Source organism: Camelus bactrianus, chromosome 6, assembly GCF_048773025.1.
Source record: "Camelus bactrianus isolate YW-2024 breed Bactrian camel chromosome 6, ASM4877302v1, whole genome shotgun sequence".
Classification (NCBI taxonomy): domain Eukaryota; kingdom Metazoa; phylum Chordata; class Mammalia; order Artiodactyla; family Camelidae; genus Camelus; species Camelus bactrianus.
In genome coordinates, this window is record NC_133544.1 from 63765584 (window position 1) to 63785823 (window position 20240).

At 40.1% G+C, this 20240-nt stretch overlaps 1 protein-coding gene and 1 pseudogene across 1 annotated transcript in view; both read right to left on the reverse strand.

Moving 5' to 3' along the window:
* The window catches only part of LOC105068757 (M1-specific T cell receptor alpha chain), a 493537-nt gene that overhangs the window by 352920 nt on the left and 120377 nt on the right, over positions 1-20240 (reverse strand). The window lies entirely within an intron of this gene.
* Positions 3064-13815, reverse strand: LOC141577841 (uncharacterized; annotated as a pseudogene).

Sequence of the window (20240 nt, forward strand, 5' to 3'; positions counted from 1 at the left end):
TCTTTGCCTTTAATTTTTAGAAGCTGGTAGAAACCACACAAAGTGTCATTCTGAATAATATAGAACAACAAAAAATACTGTGACTATGGAGAATCTAAAAATAAGTTTTTCTAGTCTACTGTCTCATTTCAGAGTTTTTTTAATTTTAGAGGATCTTATCTCTAAGACCACATGAGGGGCTGTTGTCTTTCTTTTCTTGATGAAAACCAAAATTTACTTTGAGAAAATCAAGAGAATTTGATAAAGGCTAACACTTGTGTATGGTGAATACGCCCATAAAACAAGATAAATTCCTGACTTTAATAAAGTATATCAATCAAAATACCAAAAGTCAGTGTTATGTACTACAAGATCACGAAACAGACAAGTACACTATACCCACTTTTATTCATGGTTGTACTGGGGGGCCTGGGTCAAATCAGGAAAAGGAAATAACATGAATTAAGTTTCAGAAGGGAGAAGTTACACCCTGTTTATTCATGGGTGACACACTTGTGTAGGCAGGAAATGTAAAAGTGTCCATGAACAAACTGTAAGAACTAGAACTGACAGGTGTGTTAGTTAACAAGGCCATTGAAATGTTACGGAAACGACAGGCCAGTCAAGAAACAAGCACCACTCGGAGGGTTGGAGTACTCAGATGTATTATGCCGGCGGGCTCAGAGGGGCTTCTGTTCTGAAGCTCTGAGCACCTTCAAGATGTGCACATGAGGTTTTATAGGGTAAAGTACAAGCTTGGGGTATTCGGCCAATAGGCATGGAACAGCTTTAGCAGCATTATCATCACAAAAGTGGAGGCGGGAAGGCAGCAAACCAACATTCCAAAGCCAGATATGTATCTTTGAAAATCCAGCTGGCTAGCAAAAAACATGAACAGCAAACCAACACTAATTAACCTAGATTTACAAGTTAGTCTAGCAGAACTCAGATCAGTATTCCAATACTTAGACTTGTTAGCCCAGCCCAGCCTCTCCTTCACATTCCTAGACTTATGAGTTATCTTGTCAGACCAGCCCGGTTTTTCCTTCACAAAACCCCAAAATCAATTTCATTTCTAGATTCCAGACAAAAACATTAGAAAAATGTATTAAAATGTCATTTATCAAATACTTGTTAACTATTTTGATACAAGGCATGCAAGTACTCTACAAGAGTTTTTTAACATTAAGAAAAGAAATTAGAGAAGGCCTGCATGAAGAGAATATCGGATGAATCTAAAGACTCCATATATTAAGATGTCAGTTTTCCCAAATGAATCCACAAATTCAACACAATCTCAATCAAATGATGAGTAATCTTTTGTGGTAAAAGCTAATTCTATAATTTATGTTTAAATGCAAAGACCTAGAATAAATCTTGAGTAAGAAAAAGGAAGTTTGACTTGCATTTCCGGATTTCAAAACATACATGAAGGCCCAGTAATTAAGACAGAATGTTCTGTTGGTATGAGGATAAAATAAAGACACCAATAAACAGAATCAAAGTCAAAAATAGGCCCAAATACATATTCTATCAATTGACTTTCTCCAAAAATACCTATGCAATTCCACCGGGAATAAGGGCTTGCTAGAATAATTGCTAGAGCAAATAGCTGCTTGCATCTTTTTAAGTACCAGTGTTTTGTAGTTGTCTTTATATCTAATTGCTTTATTGCCCTGGCTACAATGTCTAGCAGGATGCTGAAAGGAGAGTGAAGACTGTGGTTATTCTTGCTTTGTTCCCAGTCTTAGAGAAAAGTACATAGACTTTTACCAGTAAATATACTATTAGCTATTGAGGAAATTCCCCACTATTTCTATGTTTCTCAGAGTTTTCACCATGGTGACTGTTGAATATTGTCAAATGCTTTTTCTACATAAATTAATGTGATCATATGACTCTTTCTTTTATTCTGTTAATATGGTGACTTTTATCAATTGATTTTCAAACATTGAAGAAAGTTTTTCATCCTTGAAAAAAAATCCATTTGTCCTTGATATATTTGTCTTTTTATATATTGATGAATTCTACTTGCTAATATCTTGTTAACAAACTTGTTTCTATAATAATGAAGGATAGTTCTCTGCAGTTTGTTTTTGTTTTTGTTTTTTGGTATGGTCTTTATCTGATTTTGGTATCAGGGGAATACTAGCTTCAAAAACTTGGTGAGGAATTACTATCTTCTGGAAGAAATTGTGTAGAATTTGTGGTAATATTTCCTCATTGTTCGGTAGAAATCTGCAGTAACAACATATGAGACTGGGGATTTTTTGTTGTTGTTGTTGTTAAAAATTCATTTCTTCATAGACATTGTGACTTCAGCTTTCTCTGGCTCCTGCCCTGAGGACAGCTGAGGAGGAGCTGCTCCTGGAGCCCCACAGCGAGGTTTGGGGACAGGCAGCAGGTGCTTTGAGAGCGCTGTGCCCCTGCGCAGAAGTAGGTTCCCACATCTGCAGTCTGGGCGGCCGGGATGTGCAGGAAGCTGTCCTTTCTGGTCTCTCCAAACCGAGCTGTCAGTCTCCCCTGCCTCGTCACGTCTCCACTCTTAGTTAATGTCATCAAGAAGACTGGACGTCCCCCAGGCTGCTGCTTATACCACTGTAAGCTGTTTAAAGGGCTGGTGGTATTGCAGTATGTGGTGAAGTTCTCTCCCTCTTGTAGGGGCACGAATTCAGGAATTTGCTTTAACTGTTGTCCATTCACTTCTGTTCAGAAAAACAGTGGGAGGCATCAGGGTCTGGTTAGAGGTCTATTCTCTCAGCTACAATGGTCTTTCTCATTCTTCTGTGTACTTTCTCCTTCTTTCCATGTCTCCCTCCCCAACTACCTCTTTCTTCCTTTTAGTTTTTGTGTTTTTCTCAACATCTTATCTCTCAATGAGAAAATCTCATTCCTGCAGTTGCCTACAGATAATAACCCACTCTGCTGAATTCTCTGGGAGCAACCAGGGGAATCCCAAACTCACGTGATATTTGCATCCATAAGATCAGAATCGTTGTTATGAGAAACATCTTCCCCTTTATTCCTCTTCAGAAACAGTTGCTGAATCTGACCAAACCTGATGGGTTTCCCTTGTACAAGCTTCTTCCAAACCCTGCCACTACCTTTTGGAAAGAAAGGGGAAAGGAGGGACTGCAGGTTGAGAGCCAATCAGACCTACCATGTTTCACTCAGCTATTTTCAGAAGGGGGTGGGTGTCTGTGTTTGCAGATGCTGCCCCCCTGTGACTAGATCAGAAATTGCTGAATTTCTAACCAATTCCTTACAGAGTGCTTTCTAATTCAAGTCGTATGTAGGTTTGTCAAGGCTTGAAAAGACAGCGTTTACACATACTGATATTGTTTATGGAGGAGTGATTTGCCTTTTAAAAATGGACCCTGTGGTTTGAAACTAAGGCATCAGGAGGAAATAATATATTTCCTTTGTCGTGTCCAGCTTCATCAGACTCACATCGTGTGTGTCTCTACATGTGTCAATGGAGCATATTAGGTCACAGACGTTTTATTAAACGTGGGGAAGACTCCTGACTTATTCTTAGGCAAACCATGATATCAAAATGGAAGATAAAAAGCACCTATTTCTTTGCTGTCATACAGATTGTTAAGCTTTGTAAATTATCCAACTTAGAGTTCATCTTTACTGTTTCAGTATGTTACCTTGCCACATACCAGAGACTCAAAAATCAATGTAATTTGACAAAAAGTCACCAGATAAGATGCGCAGTTTCCCAGAGAGACCATGAAGAGAGACCTGTGTGGGGGCCATGGTCATTCTGAGGACGTCTGGAGTGAGAGGTGAACCCGGCCATGTCTGTTCCAACTGAGCCCAGCTTCCAGGCGCTCCCACTGAGACTGCAGACATAAGTGAGCAGTTTGAGGTGCTCCAGAGCAGCCAAGCCCCCAGGTGTGAGCTGGAGCAGAAGTGTCATGAGGTAATAAAATGGTGGCTGTCGCAAGTCGCTGAGGTTTGGGGTGATTTTTATGCAACAAAACACAATTGCACTGAGGTCCTGTGGAGAAGAGTCCTGGTGAGGACTTGTGAGAAGTTGGCAAGAATAAATTGTGCTTTTTCTCTCTCTGGTTGCCTCTGACAGCTGGGCCTGGGGCATCTGCCCTTTTCACCAAACTTCCTTTCACGTATGTGTCACAAAGCCCTGCTGCCACTGCTGGGATGGAACGGGAGCTCTGGGTCTCCACTCACAGGCGCAGCTGGCTGATTGCTCACGTTGGGGCCCTGCAGTAAACAGGGAGGTGGAGCTTTTCATGTTCAATGTGGCGTTTATAATTCACTCATTCTTCTCACTACATGTGACATAACTTTAAAAAAAAATGAGGGACTACTTAAAAGATCATGTAACTCAGCAAATAATCAATATTTAACAGACTATTTTCAATTTCAGATCATTGAGAACACCGAAAACTGAGACTTTTGACACGCTTCCTTAGTTACTTGTGACTTTCATAAAGACATGCACATTTACTTGTGTGGAAGAGTTTTACCCTCTCGCGTGGTGGCAAGCATGGGCCCAAGGAAGGTGGAGTCATGGGTCCATCTAAGTAGCTTTCTACGCTGAAGTGCTGTATAAGCAAAGTCAAATTTTTATTCTATGGTGAGAAATGCCATGAAGTATTGTGTTGCAGCAATGAGCAGATGTGCCAAATTTTGACCTTGCTTTTTTCTGTGCCTTATGTTTCTACGTATTCAGAGTTAGCTAAAGACACAGGATCATTATTGACAATATTAGAATTTTCATCCATTGATATTTGTGCCAGTAATGATGGGGACCCAGTTCGGGGGTTGACCAGCAGCTCTTCTCCATACTGTTTCACTCCACGAGCACGAGTGTGCAGTGAGCTGGGGGTTCTCCTCACTCAGTCTTGTACTCAGACTTTCAGTTCTAAACATGCAGTTTGCTAGATGGAGCAGAACGGATTCAGGCATTCCGTCTGATGGTCATAGATATTCATTACTGCCTGTGAATGATCTTTGAAAAAAAATCTTTCATGCATGTACATCTTAATTGGTTCCAGTCAGGGATTTGTATGCAATCCAATATGGGTTTTATAATATGTATTATTTTTTCCTAAGCATGAGAAAATGACAGTAATAAGATTTTAAAAACATAAATCTACAAAAAAAGAAAGAGAGAAAAAAATAGTACGTAATAAAAGACAGCGAGAGAGAATAGCAACATAATTCAGGAAGCTGGACAGCAGCTGGATAACTAGTTACTAATGTAGACGTTGGGAGAAAACTGCATCTCAAGCTGTTGCTTGAAGAAGCACAGAAGGAAGTTGATCTTGTTGACAAAATCCAGAAAGCCTCCAGAATTAAAGGTCTCCAGAGGAACGATGGGGTATTAAACCGGTGGATTATTTGGAAAGCTGCAGAGTGAGTGCAGCGCCAGATATGCAACCAGCCTCATACACCTGGGGATTAGAAATGAAGAAACTCAGACCATAGAGTTCAATTATTGTTCAATATCACAGTCAGAGACACTGGAGGAGAGACCAAGTGTCATTACGGGTGATTTTCAAAAATGCAAATAGCCCCCATGAGGAAAAGTGAAAAACATGTGTCCATGTAGGGGAAAGGTTGAAGTAAACCAAAATCTGCAATGAGTTAAATGAAGCGGAATTGCCTGTTCTGGTATGAAACAGGCAGATTCCATGCCAGGTGTGTGAGAAAAGTCTTCTCCACCTGTCCCCATGTTGCGTTCATGCATGTGTAGAAATCGGACAGAAGGACTAGCTCTTAGGATGAGTCCCAATGTGGGAGGGTAAATATTACCGTAGATTAACCAGATTGTTTTAGGTAGGTTTGAGTTACTATCTAGTTCACTTGGAATCCTGGCAAAAGAGGAAGCAAGGGATCTGACTCAGTGACACGGCTAATATGTTGCAAGAAGTCCAGGTTAGTGATGCTTAGTAACAGTGCAGGTAGTTTAGGGAGCAACAGTGACTGAATTATTGAAAACACTGTAATTCATTGAATTTGCATTTTCTACCCGATTTTTGCCTCTTCATCAACGCTGGCACCAGAGCAGCAGCAGGCACCGGTTTGGGCAGGGGCTGCAGGTGACTGCAGGGCACTGTGTGGAGGCACAGAGGGATGCGGCTGAGTCCTCGGGCTGGGGTCCTTTGATGTGCAGGGAGCTGTGACCGTCCATAGTACTCAGAGTGACTCTGACTTGTCCTTCCTCCTTTTCATCCCCATTTAGTGTCATTACAAACAGGTTCTGGGGACTTCTTGCAGGTTCCCATCTGTACCAGTGAGAAGCATAAAAAGAGCTGGAAAGGAAACTGCAGGTGGCATTGGTGCTGTCTCCTTCCTGAACGTGCAACCATGGAGGACCCTGTTTCATGCTCAAGAGGAGGCTCCCTCCTGTTCAGAAAGACAAAGTCAGACATAGAGACTGATCTCTGCACAGAGGGTTCACTGTCTTCACACTTTCCCAGACAGAACCTAGAGGTGCCTGCCTGCATCCTCCTCCTTCCCCATCACCACCCCAGACTGCTCAGAGTTGCTTTGGCTGTCCCTGAACTTACCACCAAGATGAAGCCACAGGATCAGCAATGAGACCGGCCAAGGATTCCTCTCCATTTATCCTACCCAAGGTCCTCAGCAGAGGAACGTTCTGCAGTCTAGACCTGTGGAATATTCTGCTTCAGAAAACAGGATTCTGCATCTGGTTGCCCAGCCAATCAGAGACAAGACCCCATCAATGTCCTAGAAACACACCAACCATTTCTGCCTTAGAATCAGATTTATTTATTTATTTATTTATTTATTTATTTATTTATTTATTTTTGGTTCAAAAGGACGGATCAAACCCGCTGTCCTGAGACCAGCTTCACAAACACTTAGGACATCTCCCCTGAGTCACAACTCAAAGAGAACCGACAACCTTTCAGAAGTGGGCGGACTAATGGTGGACTGCTAGTGTTCAGCTTGAGACACTAGGACGGCAACTATGGCAAGAAAACCACTTTGGCTAGCAAACTTTTATATGAGCTTTCAACAAAATTTTAAAAATTTTCAAATCTCCCAAATCATAAATGTTCACACATGCCATGTGCTAAGTTGTCTTTTGCTTTATGTACATTATTCTAAAACAAAAGTCATGCAACAGAATTATCATTCCCAATTTACAAATAAGAAAACTGGGGCTCAAAGAGATTAATTATCATGAGGTCAAATATCTGGGAAGTGGCTGGATAAGAATCAGAACACATTCCTGTCTGGTGTGGAGTGTATGGTGTTTGGAATCCGCCACATGACATACATTTGTGATGCTCAGTGAATGTTTTCAGTGTAATAATGGGAGCCTACTTTGTGGTTATTCTTCCTAAGAGCCACAAAATGGGAACAGTCCAAATGTCCATCAGCTGGTGAATGGAGAAACAAAATTTAGTATATTAACCAATGAACTATTATGCAGGAATAAAAAGGAGTTAAATACTAATGCATGCTACAGCATAAATGAACTTCAAAAACACTATGTTAAGGAAAAAGCCAGACAACAAGAAGTCACATATTGAATGATTTCATGTATATGAAATGTTCAGGAAAGGAGCCCATAGAGACCTGTGTTTGCCTGAGGCCAGGTGTGGGAATAGGGATTAACTATAAGGGAGCATGAAAAGATCTCTTTGTGATGATAAAAATGTTTAAAACTGGATGACGATAATGGTTCCACAACTCAGGTAATTTACTAAAAATCATTGAACTAATTCAAAATGGATGGATTTTATGGAATGTCAATTCGACCTCAATAGAGTTGTTTAAAAGGAAGTAAGACTTATGTTCTATCTTGTCTGTGTCACAGCCCACGTGTAATCTTAATTTAGTTCAACATGCATGTTTTTGTTTAAACAGTGATTTTGTGTCCAGAGTTTCCCTGGGAGTTCTGAAAATTGTAAAAACAACATTCTTTCTTCTCTCGGGGCTTAAAATACAATTGGAAAAAAAAAGGGACATGCAGGGAAAATGTCTAGTAAAAGATAGCATTAAGATCGTTCACAATCTAAATCTACTGTGAAATTGGTAGTGTAAATAGACTACAAAACCTTCTTTCCAAAGAACAACTGAAACATACACAGGGGTCAGCATGGAGGAGGTGCTAGAATCAGGGGACAGTGCCTTCCACGTACTCAAGTTTTAATCATGTTCTCAAAAGTGGAACAGGACTGTGAGGCGTCTCAGTGGCAAACCTCTGACTTTCTCCCCGAGAAAAGTGCTGCAGCTACGGTTAATAAAGGAAATCCTGAAAAGCCTCATTAATGTCTCTGAATTTAAAAGCACAAAGGGATGGGCTGCTGGACAAACAGAAGCCACAAGTCAGATTCCTTTTTTCCCTTGAGGTCAGAGCAGCCAGACCACTCAGTGAAGGGGACAGTGAGGGCGCCACCACACCACTCAGGAAGCTCACCTGCTGGGAAGCTTGTTTCTGATGGAAATACTGATCCACTGGAAAAATCACCTGCATATTACCAGGGCTGTGTCCAGAACAGGAAAGGCACACTTCCAACAGCCCTGGCATTCCTGCAACGAGTAAGGTAGATGAAGTCTATGATCTACAGCAACCCACTTTGCCTGAAATAGAGGTCAAGCCAGTGGGTACACTGAATACACTAAACCTCATGGGAAGTGATTTGCAGGGTGTATATCTTGGCAATTCTAGACAAACAACACAAAGATTCGTTGAATTTAATCTTTTATATTAGTGTGTGAATAGTATGGATTCTGTGAATAATTTATCTTGTGTACATTCATTCAAGTTTTAAAATATATACGTCTGTATTATTTGGCCTCCTGTGTGCTAAGCAGTGTCGGGCATGGAGGGTGCAGTAGTGAAGAGGACATAAAAGGCCTACAGTGCAGTTGGAGAAGAAAAAAATTAAACAAGTGGATTTTTTTAGAGATAGTTTTGAGAAGTGATACGTACTATAAACACAATACTGTATTGAGATAGAGAGTTACTCTTGGGGTGAGCAAAGGCATCTGCTCTAACCAGGATATGGAGGGGAGGAAACACTCTGACACTGACTCTGCAGCACCAGGCAGGTAGTGAACCCCTCTCATGTGCAATTCCCTTTTCTATAAGTAACCAGTATCTTTCTGTTGGGCACTGGGCCCAGCACTGGCACTCCTCACCCCATTCACTCCTTATAGGCACCTGTGTGGTAGATACAATCAACATCCACCTTGTAGATATGAGGAAACTGAAGCATAAAAATTAAGACATTTTCCCAAGATCACTCAACTAATGAGTGACAGATTGAGAAATAGAACCCACGTCTGTGATCTCAAGCACTTTGCCACAATGCCCTTTGAAAGGTGGATGCAACCTGGAAGGGCTCTGGTAAGAATTAAGTGAGATCATACCTGCACATCATCTGGCACAACGCCTTCCCTGTCATAGGCGCTCAGCCAGCGGCAGGCAGTGTACACAGTCTTGGGGGGTTGGGAGACAGTGTCTGAAAGGCACAGGGGTCTATCTACAAAATAAAGCTCAACATTTTCCTGAGCTGCATTGAGCAGATTTTATGTATTATAAGTATTCACACTATCATGTTTCTTATGGTTATGGAAAATCAGTTCATTCAGACGATACACTGAAAGATTGGGTAGCATATAATAATATGAAAAAAGTATACCAAGCAGCGTTTGCTACAGTTTTTTAATATTTTTTTCATCGTTGACTCTTCCAAGGTATTTCTATACTACAATAAGGACAGAGCAGTAAACCCAATTTTACTTACCAGAGAAAAGCCTCCCAACTTGTGCGAAAATGGCAAGCTTTCTTTCCAAGGCAGCCTAGTAATCTCCAGCTGAGATAACCCCAAGTATTGTCTTCATTGTCCTGAAGTCAATCACTTTCACATTTTGAAGGCAAAACAATAAAGCAGCCAGACAGTTCTCCTGAGTCCTTGTTCTCACTGTTCATACCGTGGGAAAATGACTGACTTTTTGGTCAGTGATGCTGCCTCCTCCTGTGACCGGGCTTCCTCACCATCTACTCCAGGAGCACTGGAGGGCGGCAGGGAGGCCAGCGGGAGCCTCACAAACTAGTTTAGCAGGACACCAGGTGGCAGTGCTTCAGCTTTCATTCTTCATACATGCGAAGTGCTAGAGCCTGATTCTCAAAAAGGAAAATAGAAAGATTTAGAGAGAGCATTCACAAAGGGGTGACATCTGAGCAAAGACATAAAGGGAGTGAGAGGTACAGCATGTGGGTGTTTGAGGAGATAGCGTTGCAGGAGGAAGGGCAAAGGCAAGGAGCACAGGTCTTCATAAGGAAACGTGGGTGGAGAGTTTAAGGAACAATATCTCACCCTTCCCTGCAGACCCTTCTCTCCCCAGCACACCACCGTGTGAGAATCTTGCTAAAGCCTTCAGCGCTGTCAGCTGGGTAGTGGATGATTTCCTCGTCTATTGATCCTGGGGCAATTGGTACCCAGGTTTGGCATCCTCTTTCCTAGTTCCCTTTGGGTTCCAGTTAAAACCAGTAATGTCACCATCACTGAGACATTCCCAGCCACCTTGTCCTGGGGCAAAGTGCTTTTCCATATCCAAATCTTACACTCTAGGAGCCCATTAAGATGTGACATTCTCATTGACAGTAAAAGTTAGAGATGCTTTTCAAAGTGAGGAACGTTATGTCTCATTTCTCAAAGATACAACAATGGGAACAATAAAACCTACCTCATATACTTTGTGATACTTAAATTAGATAATGAATCTGAAATGTGAACTACAGTGTCTGACATATAATGAGCTCAATAAATATCAGCTTTCTTTCTTCTAATAAAGCCGGCCTTTCCTTCAGTGTCCAGGTCTGTGACCTGTTACTAGTTGCTCTTTCCTCCACGTCAGTTCAATGATGGAAGCTTCTAGGAAATTTACTTACTAATCGCTTACTTTCCTGGAGACAGTCATTATTTTTTCCTGTTCGCTTCCACTCATACTCTCTCAGCTGCGTTGATGCAGTCGGGCTGCTGAGAGGACAAAGATGAAATGCTCAGTTGAGGTTTTACTTTCATTCCTCTGATGAAGGATAATAGTAAGGGTTTTGTGTGTTTATTAACTATTGGATATCATATTTCTGAAGTGGAGTTCAAGATTTTGCCATTCTTCCTAAATGTTTCCCTTTTTTATTGATGTGTATGAGTTTTTAATATATTCTGCCTTAGAATTCTTTTTCACAAATGTTGGTTGAAATATAATTTACCTAACTGTGCATAGACTTTCCACCCTCTTAGCAGTGACTTTTAATAAATATAATTGTAAAATATACCTTCATGTTCATAAGAAGACAACTTGAAAGTTTTATGTGTTTGTTGTCTCTAAGCACATGAGAAATGCCCTTGGTGCCTTCTGTTGCTTTGGATGAGAAGTCAGTATCATTCTTAATGATGTTTCCCAAAATACAATATACCAGTTTTCCCTGAGTACTGGCAAGATTATTTCCACTTAAACAGACCCTCAGATCTGCCTTTGATGCTGTGCAAACTTCTGCAGAATCCACAGCGGTGGACTTGCAGAATTCCTTATTCAACTTGACTGCATTCCACGTACCATCCTTCCCGAACAGGCAGCTTGTTTTATAGAAAGCCAGGTATAGCAGTGAGTGGAGCTGCTTGCTTACGATCAGAGCGTTCAGAATGGGTAATGGAGGAGGTCGTTATAAATACCGGCCACAATCACGTAGCCACTTGCACAAACAAGAACTATGAAAGTTGTCAAGTTTTCTTTTTCATTTTGATATCAGTGTATTTATGTACACATTAACCACTGTAAACTCTCATCTCCCATTTGCCTGCGTGTAATAAGATGTGCTAACATACATCAGGCTTTTATCTAATTACATCTCAGTAGTTAAGAAAACGCTTTCCATGGGAGAGTGTGACCTCTTTGCAGGAGATGGTTAGCTTGTTTTTAGTTGAATGAGGAATACGTGCATCATATTAGCAGGAAGCATAGTTTTGCTGCTGTCTTTATTTGAAAGTAGTGCTGTTAAAAAAAGGTACAGAATGATGCCTGGTTAACAAGGAGGCTACCGTAGTAGCTTTGTTCTATCTCAATCTAACTATCTGGAAATATATTTCCCAGAATTTGCTTCCCTGTATTGTCCTGGGTTAGGATTGGCCATGAAAGAGGCTTGTGCAAGATTTAGAAGGTACTTGTCATGAAGCAGCCATATTTTTCATGTCTTGCTGGCTGGGGCAGGGCGCCAGGCACTGTGGTAGCTCACACATGTTGCTGCTGGTGGGTTAGCCCAGCTTGTTGACTCACAACTCGTCCACCTCCCACCACATCTCCTCCTCATCTTCTCTTTGTCTTGGACCAAGTGTGCGTGTAGCATGATGGCAAATGACACCCACTGCTCCTGAAGGACACCCACTGTTGTGAGACGGAAGGAGGTGAGAGACAGACAGCTTTAGTGTTCCCCTTGTCTGCACTGGTCCTCGTGCGTCCTTACAAGTCACAGCTTGTCCATGCGTTTGTCCCCATCCAACTTTCCTTCACAGATGTCACTCCAGTTAACTTACAGTGAATTCAGGCTCAACACCTGATGCAAAGATCACAGCTTTATGTAGACTCCTCCACCTGCTCTAGCAATTGCCTGAGTTCTTATTCTTTAGCGAATCCTTCATTCTATGAGGTTCTGCTTCTCTACTTGTGCCCTAACTGACACAAAGCTTAAGACGAAGGGATTAAGGAAGTGACTTTCATGATGACTCTAGTTTACCACACCCAGGGTTGTGATATGAGCAACTTTAAGTGAAGTTGCTGCTTTAAATTATTATGAGGCAAGTTTTTACAATTTAGACAACTTTACACATACGCTGCATGATTGCTTTGAAATCGAACATTCAAGACTGAGAATGTATTAGAAGAAAGTTCCTCTGGACACCTGTTCTCAAGTTACAGAAAAGGAGCTTTTATTTAGAATTAAGTCTTCTGATCTGGACCGCAGACCACACACCCACAAGGGCTGCCGTGTCTTGTCTGGGGGCTGCAGGTGTGCATCTCAGCTTGGCTCCTGCAGCAGGGAGCTCTCTCTTACTGCGCTCTGGGGTTTTTGTTCGGCTCGTCCTATTACTTCAAGCACTGTGCTTTCATCAAGAGCACAAAAATACTTTGCAGAATCCTCCAGCTGTAAGTTTGAGATGGTGAGGCTGAGGGATTTTTCTGCTTTCCTGAAGTTTACAGAGTAGCGGCCACTCTTTGCATTCCCGCGATTATACTCTTGACGAATAAGGAAAGTCATCTCTCCACTGGGAGGCTGCTTGTACCAAAAAATATAGTATGTGCTATAACTTGTTTCATACTGACAGTTCAGGGTGGCTGTCTCCCCTACGTGAGAGGATACTGCTGGCTGGTCTTGAGTAACTGTCTGGGCCACTGCTGATCCTGTGGGAAAAATCGGAAAACAGAGCTGAAGTAGTGAGTAGAATAATGTAGGAATGAGATTAATTTAGGTCCCAAAGAAAAGCCAAATTGAATCATAATATGCTTGCTTTTCTCCAATCTTCCTTTGCTTCCCAAGTCCCTGTGAAGTACCGTGTGCAATCCTTTCACCCTGAACATTCCCACCAATGTTTGGACCATCCTTACCCGAGAAGATGAGGGCCAGGAAGACCCCGAGCAGGCTGGAGAGTGGCATGAGGCATGGGCTCTGCTGCACAGATGTGTTTAGTTCTGCCTCAGCCAAGAGCTCTGTGTCTCTGAGTCCCTGTCAGCACATGTACATAGTACCTGGGTTCCAATGTGACTCCCCCAAACAGGAAGGAGAGTGTGTTTTGTTCATAGACCACGTGGTCTGTGCGCACAGATGGGAATAACGTGGCTCACCACAAACCTTCACTTTGTCTGCTGATGTTTCCCTGGTCATTAAGTTCGGCAGTACCTGAAAAGGGGCATGGGAAAAGCAGTTTGTATTAAAGGTTCGAGCTGAGGGGAACTGCAGATTAAACAAGTTGATGTACATTGATCATTTTTCAGCAGAATAATTTTGCCAGCCTGTTTGAAGTAGAATTTAGTCTAGCCTATGAACTCTTCTTGTAAACTACTTCGTGGTCATTTATTTAGGTTACACTTACTTTTCTCCATCCAGAATTTAATGACTCTTTTTAAAAACTCACAGACCTTTGCCTTCTTGGTGAAAGGCAATTTTATCCCCAATAATTAATATATTTCTTTCTTTCTTATTTGGTTCTAGAGCCCTACTTAGGTTTTTCAATAAATAAAGTTACTTTAACATCAAGTGACAAAAAAATGGTCCTTCTGACTTTCAGAATCTATTCAGTTGCTTGGGTTTTGTAAGTTATAACAAGAATAAATTCTTGTTTCTTTTGAAATCTGACATTAAATCTTATTTATCAGATTTTGAAGCGTGTCAGGCTTTTCAGTCCTGTTCCCTCCACAAGCAGAGCTTTACTTACTAGATCATGTGTCCAAGAATTGTCCTAAAGTCACATTTTCTATCCCATTGCTCCAAAGTGTTCAGTCTCACTTGTTAGTGACTGGTAAGTTTTCTCTTTGTGAAATAAAGTCAAGAAGCATGTCAGATCTTTCTGTGACCCAGTGCTATAACACACTCCTGCAGAATGTGGTATCTACGGTCCGCAAACCCTTAGTGTGTGTGAACACCACAGAGCTGGTGACTGAAGTTTTTATGTTACATGTCATGTAGAATGTAGCTGTCAATCTTCCATGTGGTTTCATTGTTTCAATGGATAGACTAATATAAAAGGACCAAAGGCAAAAAAACAACTAGAAGAGAAAGTACAGACAGAGTGTGTAAAAAACTGCCTGTTCTTTGCTTTTAAGGTCAAAATAAATCGTGAATGTTGGAAGAGAGTTTGTATTTAGTTGAGATGTCTCCTCTTCTGTCCCATTTCATCTCTGAGTCCTGATATGCAGCTGATGCCCTGGTGTCAAATTAGTTGTAACCAAGCAGAGGAGACCGGGAATGCCCTCAACAGCCTGGGGAGCAGCATGATGTTCTATGTGTAACACATATATTTATACGTAATAATTATACATGTATTATATATATATGTGCTGTAAAATTGATAATAATAAAATATTATTAAAATAATCCTACTCTGATATATCGATTTTTATATACACTCTTTTTTTGATTTATAGATTTATGAAATTTTATCACATGTATGGGTTCTGGTAACCACCACTAATATGATACGGAACTGTTCCATCACCCTAAAGAACTTGCCTTTTCACAAACTCCCCACCCCTGCAACCCCTGCAAACTCCTGGAGACAACTGATTGCTTTCTTGCCTCTACATTTTTTCCTTTTGAGAATGTTGTATGGGTAACATCATACATTATGTATGGAATCATAATAATCCAATGAGTGCAATCACACACTATGTAGCCTCCTGAGTGTGACTTTTTCCACTCAGCACAACACCCTTGGGATCCACCTAGTTTATTGCACGTGGCAATAGTCTGTTCCTTTTAGTCACTACAGACTTGTGATTCTTCAACTTATGATTATTGTCAGAAAGCCATATGCATTCTGTAGACAGCATACTTTGATTCTGAATTTTGATCTTTTCCAAGCTAGCGACATGCAGTGTGATATTCTCAGCTGGTGCTGGGCAGGGACACCAAGCTGAATGCCCAGCCAGCCCCGGGATTGCCAGGGTAAAGCAATCCATGGTACACTTAGAGCCATTCTGTACCCACTCAACCTTTCTGTTCTTCACTTTCAGTACAGTGCCCAATAAATTACATGAGATTTTCAACACTTTAGTATAAAATAGACCTTATGTTAGTTGATTTTTCTCAATAGGAGGAAAATGTAAGTGTTGCGCACATTTAAAGGAGGCCAGGCTAGGCTAAACTGTGATGTTGCCTAAGTTTGTGTATAAAATGCATTTTTGACTTACGATATTTTCAACTTACAATGGTTTATTGGGATCTAACTCCATCATAAGTTGAGGAAGATCTACAAGTAATATGTCATTGTATGGATGCTCTAAATTATATTTATCTGTTTATCTAATGCAAAATATTTGGGTGGCTTCCAGTCTGGGGCCATCACAAATATAGCTACCATGAATACTCATGTACAGATCTCTGTGTGATCAGAAGTTTTTCATTCTTCTCATATAAATACCCAGAAGTGTAATTGCTGGGCCGTAAGGTAAGTGAATGTTTAACTTAATGTGAAACTGTTGAACTGTTTTCCAGAATGACTGGACCACTCACCCACCAGCAATGTATGAGTGATTCAATTTCCTGCATCCTTGCCAGAACTTGGCATTGTCAGTATGTTTTATTTTAGCCATTCTGATAGATGTGGAGTGGCTGGCTGTGGCTTTGATTTGCATTCCTTTAATGGGTAATGATGTTGAAATCTTGTTTATACAACTTAGTTATAGGCTTATTTCCCTATCACATATCTTCTTTGGTGAAGAGTCTGTGTGAGTCTTCTGTTCATTTTATACCTGGCTTGTTTGTTTCTTCCTGCTGAGTTTAGAGAATTCATTGTATTCTGAATACCAGACCTTTGATAAACATGTTTTACAAATATTTCCTGCCAATCTGTAGTTTGTCTTTTTCACTCTCTTAATAATGTCTTTCACAGGGCAAACATTTTTAATTTTGATGAAATCTAATTTATTTATTTTTTTAATGGAGTATGCGTTTGGTACCATGTCAAAAGCCATTTTGTCTAGCACTAAGTCTTAAAATTTTTCTTAGGCTTTTTCCTAAAAGATTTATAGTTTTACATTTTATACTTGGATGCATGATCCATTTTGAGACTGTCCTCAAATTTTCTAACAAGTGTTAGATTTAGGTCAAATTTCAGTTATTTGCGTATGAATATCCACTTGTTGCAGCATCATTTGCTGATCTGACTACCTTTCCTTCATTGAATTGTCTTTCCACCTTGTCAAAAAATCAGTTTTCCTCACTTGTGTGGGTCTGCTTCTGTATTCCTATTCAGTGGAATAAAATTGTTAATAATATTCTTTCATTATCCTTTTAGCATTACAGCATTTGTGTGTGGTTTTCTTTTTCATTCCTCCTATTTCTATTTTGTAATTCCTCTCTTTTTTTCCATTGATAACTCCGTTGATAATTCTAGCCAGGAGTATATCAATGTTATTCATCATTTTAAAACAATTAACTCTGTATTTCATGATTATCTCTACAGTATGCTTTAGGGTTCACCAATTTGAATTTTTAATTTTTTTCTTTCTTTTAGATTATGTTGGGTTTAATTTGTCCTTCTTTTTCTATCTTCTTTTGTTGAAAGATTAGATAATTTTTGTGCAACCTTTTTTCTTTGATAATAATATAAGTATTTAAAAGATAAAGTTGCTTTTATCTACTATTTTAGCTGTGTCTCGTTTATATTTATTTGTGTGTGTTTTCACTATATCTTCTTTCTAAATATTTTCTAATAGCTGTAATCGCTTCTTTAATTAATGGATTATTTTAAAACTTCGTGTCTAAATTCCAAGTATTTGGGAGTTTCTAGAGAGAATATTTTGCAATTGATTTTCTAAATCAATTTCACTTATGGTCAAGGTAGAAATTCTGCATAACTTTAGTTTTTTAAAATGTACTAAGACTGTTTTATGGACTAACAGAGTGTGTGTGTGTGTGTGTGTGTCTATGTGTGAATATTTCAACTACACATCAGGATGTGGCTGGAGCCCTGGCTGCAGGTTTGGGTACAGGCTACAGGGGCCTGGGGAGCACCGTGCACTTGCTGCACAGAAGTCGGTGGCTGAGTCTCCGGGCTGGGAGTCCTTGATGTGCAATGAGAAGTGCTTAGCGCTTTTATTGGAGGAAACTGTGAATCTTCCATCTTCCTTTTTATTCCCAGCTGAAGTTTTGGCTATCAAGGATTCAGGGCCTTGACCAGGGTACTGCCGGTACCATGGGAAGTAGTCAAATGCATCATTCTCATAAGTACAGTTCAGAATTGAAACTGCTCCTTCGTGGACTGCCACGGGCTGAGGGCTCTGTTTCACCTGCTGTTGCTCACTTTTTCCATTCTGTTGTCCACTCAACCCTGAATAAAAAGAAAAAAGTCATTAGGTCCACAAATTCATATTTCTGTCTTAAAGTTTCTACCTGCATGAATTTGTCCACACGCCCATTTTCTCATTCCTGCAAATTTATGACATAGCCTAGAGTTTCTCTTCCATAACTCACAGCTTACTTGAAGCCACAGAATTAAAAATAATGCTCCCAGAAGCTTGTCCATTTTTCCTGGCACCAAAGCCCAGTGACAGCGCAGATGGGCCTCTGGTCCTCTCAGCCAGCGAAGAAGCTGACTTTAACTTCACACGTTTCAATTTTTTTCAACGGGCTCCACCCTCTCACAAGTGCTTTCACTTAGAACTATTTGTCTCAAAGCAAACATTTCCTTATTTCGCTCTTACTTAGAAATGCTGAAAATTACATTCATTGGGAATCAGAAATCCCATCCTTACACATGGATAAAGATCAGTTTCAAATTTCCCTCCTCCATTCCTCAACTCCTGTTTCTACACATCTCTTAGAATATTAAAATAATATAGCAGAACAGCTTGAAGTCTTAATAGGAGTAACACTATTTTACAACGGGGGGAAAACAGAATCCCACAAAGTCACAAGATCAGCATGCAGAGGGGCATTTCTCTTTTATTATAAATGCTAATTACAGTTCATTGAGGACACACAAGGGGCACAATATACCATTATAAGCTAAGGCCATGGATCAGAACAGAGAGAGTATACAGTTCTTTTGCCCTCAGGGAACTTAAGTTTTATTGCAGTCTTTCAGATGTGTCCAGATTTTATTCCACCCTAAGAAATGACAAAATATAATTAAATCACTTTCAATTTCTTTATACTTTTTTCTAAAATATATATACCAAGCAAAGGAAATATTTCTAATAATATACATGGAGAAAAGAAATTAAGAAGTACTAGAGTTATCTGTTCTGGAAGAGTTTTTATATTCAACTGGATAGGAGAAGATTGAAAAATTCTGCTGACTTCAGAAGATATGGGGCCATGAAGAAATTCAAGAATACAACATTTTTGGTAGATCTTAGGAACACATCAGGAATATAACATTTTGGTAGTTCTTATTCTGAGTTTGAACAAACATTTAACATTTTCTTCACACTTCATCCTCACAGGCAAGATACAAAACTGTGAGGAATCAGTTTGGCTTTTGATGTTAACACAACAGAATATGGAGGTAGAAATTGAGGATAATTCCAAAGCAGCCCTACAAACAGCATTGATGTGCATTATAAAGAATAGAAGTTTAAAGAAATACGGAGCTCATTTTCTCTCCGATGTACAGAGAGAACTTGCTGTTTCTGTATTTGATGTCATCTCAAATCCTACTAAAGTAAAACATCATCATGTTCCAACAGGAGACACTGGTCAGAGCGCCCACTCCTCAGACTACATGATTGATAGATGTAAATTGAAGCAAAATAGGAGATAGTAATTTGTTAGATTTTCGAAGAATAACTTCTGGCTACTTGCTCAATATTTTACATCTGTGTGTGGGACAAACAGTCTTCTCCGAAGCGGCATTGCCCCTTGGTGGCCATAGAGAGAAGTTCCATTGAAACATCATACACAGCTTCTTAAAACTTCATGTTCATCACCATGCGTGAATCAGAGCAAAGGAATAAGTGACTGAGTCTTCTTGCACCAATCATTTCCTTAGACAGAAGATTAGCCCTTGATGCGAAATTGGCCCCCAGGCAGAACCGCTGCACAGGGCCATCTTTCTTCCCGTAACATCAACATCAGCTCAGAAGAGCCCTTCACACTGAAGAGAACATGAATCTAAACAGTTTTTTAATTAGACAGTTTTTGTCCCTTTCTGTCAACAACTGAAATAGTTATCTTTTTATTTTTAGCCAACATGATGGGTCATAGTGATCTCATCATGGTAGTAATTTGAATTTCCCTGATGGCTAAAGATGTTGAACAGGGGTTTGCAAACTTTTACCATAATGGGTAGAACAGTAAATATTTTTGGCTTTGCAGGCCATTCAGTCTGTGTTGTGACTACCAGACTCCGCTGTTTGCAGCATGAAAGAAGCCATTGATAACACATTTTAAAAATAGGAATTGCTATGTTCCAACAAAATTTTATTTACAGAAATAGGTGCCTGGATGGATTTGGCTCATGGGACATATTTCATTGATTCTTGATGTAGAGTATATATCTTTTATAAAGATTCTGATTAAATAT